We start from the raw sequence: 11424 nt of genomic DNA, 5'->3' as shown, positions 1-11424 counted from the left end.
AGCTTCCCCATTTGTCTGGGCACGTGGACTCATCTGGCAGAAAACATACCCCACCCCGCCCTTGCCATGTGTGTTGCTGGGGAACAGGAGCTTCTGAGCTCCCCATGCCTTGGCACTGCACAGGGCAGATATCCACGGGTATGAGGGACAAACGGCCGCTTTGTTGGATTTCACCAAAAAGCCCCATTTAGAGGGGAGCAAACAGCAGAAATATGGGGGTGACATTTCCAGGAAAAGGGTTCCTAAATTCTCCACAGTTTGGGGGCTTCATTAGCCATAATAACCAGCTGGGCCTTCACTGACACCACCAGATATCTGCCATACCCTCAGGCAAATCACACTCTATTCAGCTAATGTTGGACATTGGCTCAGCAGTATCTATACTACCTGATTCCATCTACTTGCATTATTTTAAAGATGTGCCTCTTACTGAGCCCAGCCTTCACTTGGTGTGCTATTTGAAAAACCATACAGTCAGTGGTGAGATGCAGCCGGTTTGCACCGGTTCGCGAGAACTGGTTGTTAAATTTAGAAGCCTGTTTAGAATCGGTTGTTTCTGGAAGGACAACTAGTTGCAAAAGGGCTTTTAAATTTAACAAAAGCTCTAGCAGCTCCCTACCCTTCCCCTGGCCCCAGCTCACCTCACTCCGCCTCTGCCTCCTCCCCTGAACGCTCCCGAGGCTTCTCCTCCCCCTTCCCAGCTTCCTGCGAATCAGCTGTTCGCGCGGGAAGCCTGGGAGGGCTGAGAATGAAGCAGCGGCTTCCACCAGGTGAGCTGGGGCCGGGGGCGCCAGCGGGAGGAGGGCTCCAGGCGCCACCCGGCGAGGTCGCGACTGGACCCTGGGGCCAGGCGGCGCGGCTCCTGCTCTCCGGGTCCAGCTGCGACCTCGCCAGGCAGCGCGGCGCGGCTCCTTCCTGGCCCCCGGGTCCTGCCGGGACCTCGGCCGGGCGGCTCCGGTCCCAGCCCAGCTGGGCCCCCACCTCCAGGCAGCACGGTAAGGGAGCAGGGAGGGCGTGTTGGATAGAAGGCAGGGGAGTTGGGGGGCGGGTGGATTAGTGTCGGAGCGGTCAGAGGGCAGGGAACAGAGGGATTGAACGGGGGCAAGGGTCCCAGGGGGGCAGTTAGGGGTAGGGATTCCAGGGACAGTCAGGGGAGAGAGAGAAGGGGTGGTTGGATGGGGTAGGGGTCCCAGGGTGCCATCAGGAATGAGAGAAGGGGTTGGATGGGGTGGCAAGGGGCAGTCAGGGGACAGGGAAGGGGGTGGATAGGGCACGGGTCCTGGGGGGGGGGGCTGTCAAGGAACATGGGGAGGTTGGATGGGGCAGGAGTCCCCGGGGGGGGCATGACCCCCTCATGGGGTGAGGAGGAGGGAACCGGTTGTTAATATTTTGGCAGCTCATCACTGGTTATAACTTCAACTACAAAATGATACATACATATAGACAGCATAATCATAACCAGCAGCCCATAACCAGGTCTTAGACACCTTATATGACCCCCTTTACATAAGATTTGGTGCCACTACAGGACCTTGGTTGCAAACCCTGTTCTATATGGTCCCAGTTTATATCAATAACGTCACATCCCCAACGCAAAATTGATGCAGGAAGGGATGACACAAACATCACTGACTGCATCCCAAGTGCTCCCCATCCTTGGGTCAGTCTCACTACAGCTACTGTTGGATTAGAAGCCACACCAGTGTAACAGAAATGGTTTATCAAAGTCATGATCAATAACATGATTGAATCTCTTTACAAACTCAAGGTAAAACTTAGTTTGAACAACAGGGGATTGGATCTGCTTTTGCCTAACAGAAGTCACTGGCTGATGGGGTGGGCTCTCTGTGCTAACAGCTATTAGCAAGTCTTTCTTTTCCCTGCCAGCCAGGTAATCTGCATCAACACAAACACTAGCTTTTAACTTCTTAGCTGCTACCGATTCCAAGGCTGGACTCTGTCTTACAGAGATACCACACAAATCCAAAGGGTCTGAGGGTGAGAGTTTGCTTGCTCTCCCCTGCATCCAGAAGCATTCAGCCATAAAACTGTTTTGCTCTGAAACACCAGTAACCAAATCTGTCCTCAGACCCCGAAGCACAGACTGCTCACTCACAGAATCAGCATGGAGACATTCCTGTTCCAACACCATTGTCTTCCCAACAAGCTGGTCAAACCCAGCCACTTGGTTATAAGGCTGCTCAACTTCCTTAACTGCTTCTACTCCATCTGAGATCTTTTCAAAGCTACCCACACTGGATCTTTCAAAGGGAACGTCAGTGGATCCATTCACAACAGAAAATTTCTGGCTGTTAGGAACTGAAACTTCCTTGATTAAATCACGTTCACACCCTTCAGTTGCAGTAAACTGCTTCCACAGGTTACCATGAGGATTCCTTTCCCTAGGAGCTTCTCTAAGCAGCAATTCACCCCTCTCAGAAATTCTGCCCTTCCCTGCTTCACCTAGGGCTTGCTCTAAAGGAAACACTTTCCTGAGCAACCACAGACTCTTGCTGGGTCTCACTTACATTCAGAATCACCATCAGGCAGATTCCTACACAATTCCTTTTCAGGCAAACTTATAGACTTTCTAGATAACAGGTTAGAAGCATTCTCCTTCCCTTGGCCATGAACAAGTTCAGGAATCTTTTCCTTCTTGCTACAAGTTGTCAAACTGTTAGTAGGTAACACAATTAAATCACCTTCATGCTCTCCTTATGGCCTGGCTAGGGTATCACCCTGATTAGACAGAGTTGCTACACCCTTTTCCAACCACACATTAGCAACTGGCAAACTACAAGCACCAGAATTGTCTGGTCTCTGGGACTTTGCTAAGACACTAACTGGATGCAACCTAGTTATAGTGCCATTCTCCCCAGCAGACACAAACTTAGGACCATCCCCTTCCTGGGCTTTAGCTGTATTTACAACCAACTCCGAGACAACTGAATCACCCTCAACCATCACAGGCTGAAAGGCACCTTCTGTCTGCTCCACAGACACAGAAGAGCCGGAGACACATTCTCCTTCACCAGACACACAGCTTGGGAGCTCATTTCCCTTGTCCCAGCACACAGGGCTGTTCACAGACAATTGCTTGGAGACTGGGGTAGCTTCCTCCATAGGCAAGTCAATACCCCTGACAGACACAGGCACATTTCCTTCACTGTCACATTTCTCCACACAGGAAACAGGTAAGGGATAGGGACACTCATCTTCCACTATCCTTGTCTTCCCAAACTGCTGACTAGACAAAGCCATCAGCTCACAAGGCTGCCTAGGCTTCTCCAAACTTTCCCTACCAGGCACATTGCCACTCCCAATGGAGAAGCTGCTGCTTTTTTCACTACACTGAGCTGCTTTCAGCAAATCACAGTTACGCATTTCAGGTTCACTTTTACAAGCTGCACTAGCCACCAATCCATCACCCATCACAAATCTACCCTTTCCTTCCCCAGTTAGGGCTTCCACCTGACCTTTTCCTTTAATTTCCTCCTGAGAAACATTTTCCTCACCAATGAGATCTTTCTGCTCTTGATCTAACTCCAGATTCACTTCTGAGACATTAGACAGACATTTAGAAACTCCACTCACAGACACACTGCTTTCCTGCACAGACAAACCTTTGGAGCAACCCTCCTCAGGCAAATCATTGCCCACAATAGACATAGGTGTAAGACCATTCCTGTCCTGTGACTGGCTACCTAAACTGAACAAAGCTTTAACATTTTCCCCAATTAAAAGATCTTTAGGCAATAACTTCCTTACCCCAGCTATACGTTCCTGCTTAGCCCCATTCCATTCGAGGTGGATTCTGGCTAAAGGCACACGGACAGGAAACTCATAGAGGATCACAACATTCACACTCTGATTTGGTAAATAATCTTCCTCTATGACTAGATCTGCTTTAACAAGAGTGATGTGAGATGCCGTAATTTGCCCTAAACAGCTTTTACCATTGACTTTTACACTCTCTATGAATTTTCCATTACCACTCCCATACATAGCACTGGCACAAATTATGGAGCCACCTTCTACTGAACACACAGTAACAGCATCTACATAAAAGGTGGCAGTGTTGGGGTACATTTGCAGTGATGAGCTGCTAAAATCTTAACAACCGGTTCTCTATAAAAAGTTCTGATTTAAGGGATGTGCCAGAGCATGTATTTTTTGTACCAACAGGGTTACCATACGTCCGTATTTTCCCGGGAGGAATTTTTAAATTTTAAAAATTCCGCCCAGACAGCGATTTAAGAACCGAAAAGCCGGACATGTCCAGGAAAATACAGATGTATGTTAACCCTACTTAAAGTTCTTTTTTAAAAAGATGGGCCTGAACTAGAAATGAGCTCCGTTTCACATGTGTGGGTCCCCGCCACTCCCTTGGGGTGTGCTAGGGTGACCAGATGTCCCTATTTTATAGGGACAGTCTCAATTTTTGGGTCTTTTTCTTATATAGGCTCCTATTACCCCTCATCCCCTGTCCTGATTTTTCACACCTGCTGTCTGGTCACCCTAGGGTGTGCACATGTGTGGGTCCCAGCTGCTCCATGCCCCCCCTCATTGAAGCAGGTGTGCAGGGTTACTGCCCTGGGAACTGCAGGGCACCACTGGACATGGGGCTGGCTGCAGGCAGGGGCGTGGGGCAGGGCTAGCTGGAGGCAGGGAGTGTGACACAGGCTGGCTGCAACAGGGGCTGGCTGTGGGCAAGTGATGCAGACGGGGCTAGCAGGGGGTGGCTGTGGGCAGGGGGTGTGGCAGGGGCTGGCTGCAGGCAGAGGGTGGCTGTGGCAGGGGTAGTGGGGGAGGGGGGCAGACGGGGTGGCTGCAGGAAGGGGTGCAGACAGGGGCTGGGTGACAGGGGTTGGCTGGGGTGGCTGTGGCAGGGGAGGGGAGGGGTGCAGACAGGGGCTGGGGGAGGTGACAGGGACTGGCTGGGGGTGGCTGGGGCGGGGGAGGGATGCAGACAGGGGTGGGGAGGGTGACGGGCTGGCTGGGGGTGGCTGGGGCAGGGGAGTGGGGAGGGGTGCAGGCAGGGGCTGGGGAGGTGTCAGGGGCTGGCTGGGGTGGCTGGGGCAGGGGAGTGGGGAGGGGTGCAGACAGGGGCTGGGGCAGGGGCTGGCTGGGGTGGCTGGGGGTGGCTGGGGCAGGGGAGCGGGGAGGGGTGCAGACAGGGGCTGGGGAGGGTGACAGGGTCTGGCTGCAGCGGGTGGCTGGGGCAGGGGTAGCGGGGAGGGGTGCAGACTGGGGACTGGGGTAGGGTGTCAGGGGCTGGCTGGGGCAGGGGGTGCGGGGGAGGGGGGCAGGCAGGGGGCTGGGGGCGGGTGACAGGGGCTGGCTGGGGGTGGCTGGGGCCGGGGGAGCGGGGGAGGGGGGCAGGCAGGGGCTGGGGAGGGTGACAGGGGCTGGCTGGGGTGGCTGGGGCAGGGGAGCGGGGAGGGGGCAGGCAGGGGCTGGGGAGGGTGACAGGGGCTGGCTGGGGGTGGCTGGGGCAGGGGGAGCGGGGTAGGGGGGCAGGCAGTGGGCTGGGGGAGGGTGACAGGGGCTGGCTGGGGGTGGCTGGGGCAGGGGGAGCGGGGGAGGGGAGCAGACACTCCCCCGGGGGGAGGGGCTGGGAGCAGCCCGAGCAGCAGGACGCAGCCGGGGACCCACCAGGCAGCAGCAGGAGCCACAGGGTCAGAGGGCCAGCAGCTCCAGACACCCCCTACGAGCTTTCTCCTCTCTCTTAGCAGCTTCTTTCTTTCTTTTATCAGACTCTTTCTCCAGCTGGGCCAAGGCTTGCTCCTCTTCCATTCGAGTTTTTGCCATTTTTTGCTCATGTTCAAACTGCAGGCTGTCTGCAGGATGGAATGGGTCACAGGGACAGAGCGCCCCTCTCAGCCTCCAGAGGGGTCTCTCCAAGGCTGGTCTGGTCTGAGACATTGTGGTGAGGGGAAGCTTGTGCTGCCACGGCGTGTGTGAGTAGCAGCCTCTACCCTTGCAGCAGGGCCTTCAACAGCGCAGCCCTCCCCCACTTATGCCATTAACTAGTAGTAGGCTGTTTTCCTCTAGTGGTCCAGTCACGATGCCTTCCCTGTGAGCAGGTAATGCTGTCTCTGGCCCCACATTCATTTGGATACTTCAGTATACAAGATCTGTCTCCTCTAGGGGGAATGTCACAAACTCTTGAGATTGGGGTGCACATTTTTCAACCCCCCCACTCCCCATGCAGAGTATTCAGCCTGGCATCATGGGCAGCCATATTGGTCCCTCTACTTGCTTTAATCCCCGCTAGCACTGGATTAAAGTAATGGAATGGATGTGACGCGTTTGGTCACAGAAACCCCCTTGGAACTGTCACCTGATGTGCTGAGACTACCTCTGAGCCCATTTTCTCTGTAAGGTTGGGCCTCCAGGACACTGCATTGTTCAGCCAGACATGCCAGTCTGCTCCAGCACAGGGCCAGGGTCTGATCCACATGCCACAAAGATGCAGACTTAACTGAAAACAGTTTAAGAAGAGCCCCTGTCTCCAGCACCCAGACATCCAGCTCCCAATGGGATCCAAACCCGAGATGAATCCATTTTACTCTGTATAAAGCTTATACAGGTTAAATTCATAAATTGTCCACCTTTATAACTCTGATAGAGAGATATGCACAGCTGTTGGCTCCCCCAGGTATGAATTAATAAGCAAAAGTGATATTCTTAAGTATAAAAGGTAGGATTTAAGTGATTCCAAGTAATAACTGACAGAACAAAGTAAGTTACCAAGCAAAATAAAACAAAACACGCAAGTCTAAGCCTAAGACAATAAGAAACTGAGTACAGATAAAATCTCACCCTCAGAGATGTTCCAATAAGCTTCTTTCACAGACTGGACTCCTTCCTTGTCTGGGCTAATCCTTTCCCCTGGTACAGTTCTTGTTAGCTCCAGCTCAGGTGGTAACTAGGCGATTTCTCATGACTGGAAACTCCTTTGTTCTGTTCCACTCCCTTATATAGCTTTGGCACCTGGCAGGAATCTTTTGTCTCTCTGGGACCCCACCCCTCCTTCCAAATGGAAAAGCCCCAGGGTTAAGATGGATGCCAGTACCAGGTGACATGGTCGCATGTCCTGTGAGACCCCCCCAAGCCTTCATTCTGCCTGGCCTGACTCACAGGAAGGCTTGCAAGTAAACAGGGCCATTTACAACCAATTGTCCTAAGTGATGGGAGCCATCAAGATTCCAAACCACCATTAATGGCCCACACTTTGCATAATTACAATAGGACCTCAGAGTTATATTTCATATTTCTAGTTTCAGGTACAAGAATGATACATTTATACATTTAATCATATGGGTGCAACATCACAATGGGCCCAATATTCCGTTGCTTTAGGGCCCTTTACGCTGCTCTGGCAGCATCAAGGGATTTTGAAGGAGCCTTAATCTGCTCCCCGACCCTCGCCCAGGTTATAACCAGCATAAAGAGGCTGGAGAAGAGCTGGCACAACAGCTCCTGGGGCAGGGGCTGGAGCCCTGCTGGGCTCTGGCTGTTCTAAGCTTTCCAGGACCCCACCAGGGCCTGAGCATAAGTTAAATGAACCCAAAGGCTGCTGTAGGTTACACTGAAGGTGGGGCCCAGCTTACTGGGGGTGTATCTCCTCTGGGACGGGGAGTCCGCGGGTTAAGAGCTCATCTCTCTCTTCTCATTCAGGAAGTGGAATGAAGGGGAGCCCAATAACCTGTTCCTGAGCAAAAATATACGTACAGACGTGAGTTCAATCCACTGAGGTGCAGATTCACAGCAGAGATGGTGAGCTTTGTAGTGGCAAAGAGTTCTTTCAGAAATAGTTCATAGGTTATAGTCCAATGTCCAAATCTCATATTCAGGGCGTACCAGCATAACTGGGATCTCAATCTTATGACTCAAACTTCCCCTGATGAAGCTTAAGCAGATCTGAGATGACAGATTCAGGACCCAAGGCTCCTTTATACAATTTCATGTCTTTTGACAAGCTGGAATTCCCTCTGGGAACAAAAGGTAATTAGGATGACTTTGAAGGAGGTCCATCATCTGTACTTAGCTATACGAATTAACATAAGGCCATTTGCTTGTTCCTCCACCATTCACAGTCCATTTCAAAGAGAGATGACTACTGAGAGAGCCTGTGTTTACAATTTATTTACATGATAGGATCTTCTTTTGACCTCTGAATTATCGGAATACAGCACAGACAGAGACTGTTAATTACATTGTCCACCCTACCCATACATCTGTAAATACACAAAACCACAGACGTTATCTCCCCACATGCCTTTTGAGGGTTATTTATTTTGCAGAATGTTTAACCCTTTCTAGCCACGTGTCACACTCCTAACATGAGACTGATGTGGCAGGTAGGAGGAATAGCTTAGTGGTTTGCGCATTGGCCTGCTAAATGCAGGGTTGTGAGTTCAGTCCTTGAAGGGGCCACTTAGGAATCTGGGGCAAAATCAGTACTTGGTCCTGCTAGTGTAGGCAGGAGGTTGGACTCAATGACCCCTTAGTTCTGTGAAACAGGGATCTCTCCATATGGGGAAAGGAGTCAAGAAAAGCTGGCTGTATTTTAAAGAAACCTTATTGAGGTTGCAGGAACAAACCATCCTGATGTGTAGGAAGAAAAGTAAATATGGCAGGCGACCAGCTTGGCTCAACAGTGAAATCCTTGCTCGTCTTAAACACAAACAAACAGCTTACAAGAAGTGGAAGATTGGACAAATAACCAGGGAGGAGTATAAAAGTATTACTCAGGCATGCAGGAGTGAAATTAGGAAGGCCAAATCACACTTGGAGTTGCAGCTAGCCAGAGATGTTAGGAGTAACAAGTAGCATTTCTTCAGTTATGTTAGCAACAAGAAGAAAGTCAAGGAAAGTGTGGGCCCCTTGCTGAATGAGGGAGGGAACCTAGTGACAGAGGATGTGGAGAAAGCTAGTGTACTCAATGCTTTTTTTGCCTCTGTCTTCACAGACAAGGTCAGCTCCCAGACAGCTGCACTCTGCAGCACGGTATGGGGAGGAGGTGACCAGCTCTCTGTGGGGAAAGAAGTAGTTCGAGAATATTTAGAAAAGCTGGACGAGCACAAGTCCATGGGGCCGGATGCGCTGCATCCGAGGGTGCTAAAGGAGTTGGCCGATGAGATTGCAGAGCCATTGGCCATTATCTTTGAAAAATCATGGCGATCGGCGGAGGTCCCGGATGACTGGAAAAAGGCTAATGTAGTGCCCATCTTTAAAAAAGGGAAGAAGGAAGATCCAGGGAACTACAGGCCAGTCAGTCTCACCTCAGTCCCTGGAAAAATCATGGAACAGGTCCTCAAGGAATCAATTCTGAACCACTTAAAGGAGGGGAAAGTGATCAGGGACAGTCAGCATGGATTCACCAAGGGCAAGTCATGCCTGACTAATCTAATTGCCTTCTATGATGAGATAACCGGTTCTGTGGATGAGGGGAAAGCAGTGGATGTGCTATTTCTGGACTTTAGCAAAGCTTTTGATAGTCTCCACAGTATTCTTGCCAGCAAGTTAAAGAAGTCTGGGCTGGATGAATGGACGGTAAGGTGGATAGAAAACTGGCTAGATGGTCGGGCTCAACGGGTAGTGATCAATGGTTCCATGTCTAGTTGGCAGCCGGTATCAAGTGGAGTGCCCCAAGGGTCGGTGCTGGGGCAGGTTTTATTCAATATCTTCATTAACGATCTGGAGGATGGTGTGGACTGCACCCTTAGCAAGTTTGCAGATGACACTAAACTGGGAGGAGTGGTTGATACGCTGGAGGGTAGGGCTAGGATACAGAGGGACCTAGACAAATTAGAGGATTGGGCCAAAAGAAATATGATGAGGTTCAACAAGGACAAGTGCAGAGTCCTGCACTTAGGACGGAAGAATCCCATGCACTGCTACAGACTAGGGACCGAATGGCTGGGCAGCAGTTCTGCAGAAAAGGACCTAGGGGTTACGGTGGATGAAAAGCTGAATATGAGTCAACAGTGTGCCCTTGTTGCCAAGAAGGCTAATGGCATTTTGGGTTGTATAAGTAGGGGCATTTCCAGCAGATCGAGGGATGTGATCATTCCCCTCTACTCAGCACTGGTGAGGCCTCATTTGGAGTACTGTTTCCAGTTTTGGGCCCCACACTACAAGAAGGATGTGGATAAATTGAAGAGAGTCCAGCGGAGGGCAACAAAAATGATTAGGGGGCTGGAGCACATGACTTATGAGGAGAGGCTGAGGGAACTGGGATTGTTTAGCCTGCAGAAGAGAAGAATGAGGGGGGATTTGATAGCTGCTTTCAACTACCTGAAAGGGGGTTCCAAAGAGGATGCATCTAGACTGTTCTCAGTGGTAGAAGATGACAGAACAAGGAGTAATGGTCTCAAGTTGCAGAGCGGGAGGTTTAGGCTGGACATTAGGAAAAACTTTTTCACTAGTAGGGTGGTGAAGAACTGGAATGGGTTACCTAGGGAGGTGGTGGAATCTCCTTCCTTACAGGTTTTTAAGGTCAGGCTTGACAAAGCCTTGGCTGGGATGATTTAGTTGGGTTTGGTCCTGCTTTGAGCAGGGGGTTGGACTAGATGACCTCCTGAGGTCCCTTCCAACCCTGAGATTCTATGATTCATATATTTAAATATTTTTATTTTAAAAGGGCAAAATTAGAGCTCCCAGATACACTTTAAGGATCTCCCCAGATTGATAGGATCTGTGTTTACATTGAATTATTTGTAAGGCCAAATTAACATAGCCATTAGTGTTCTTCAGAGAGCACTTACTTTGGCATTCAGCCATGGAGGCTGTGAGCTGTTGTACTTCAGTTTCACTTCGTGCACAGCAGTTCAAGCTTGTAGTAGTTTTTCTGCTGTGGAAAGTTTTAGAAACATGTCTATGCATTAGCTGTGAAGCCACAACATTATTAGGCTTTTTAACACAAAGTGTGTTCTTGTAGAACCAAACAACATAATCAGAAGGGTTTCTCTTATGTACCACTCTTAACATGTTCCAGGGCTTTTTCCAAAAGACCTGCACATTTTACATTTTTACAGTTCTTGGTATCAGCAACAAGTTAGTTACAATCATTAGCAATAACATTGTCAGAGTTCCTTCCCCACTCTGAACTCTAGGGTACAGATGTGGGGACCCACATGAAAGCCCCGTAAGCTTATTTACCAGCTTAGGTTTACAGTAAGCTGCCACCACCAAGTGTGTTCCAAATCTTAGGGAAGAGCCACTTGGAACTCTGCCTTTCCCCAAATATTTCCCTAGTCTCTAACCCCCCCTTTCCTGGGCAGATTTGAGACTAATTCCCCACTTCCCCCAATCCTTACACCCCTTTTCCTGGGTGAAAAGGAAAGGCTTGAGAGTATCCCCTCACCAGTTAGTCCCGGTGAACACAGATCCAAAACCCTTGGATCTTAAAACAAT

Source organism: Mauremys reevesii, linkage group 25, assembly GCF_016161935.1.
Source record: "Mauremys reevesii isolate NIE-2019 linkage group 25, ASM1616193v1, whole genome shotgun sequence".
In the NCBI taxonomy this organism is placed as follows: domain Eukaryota; kingdom Metazoa; phylum Chordata; order Testudines; family Geoemydidae; genus Mauremys; species Mauremys reevesii.
This window is presented reverse-complemented; position numbering follows the sequence as displayed.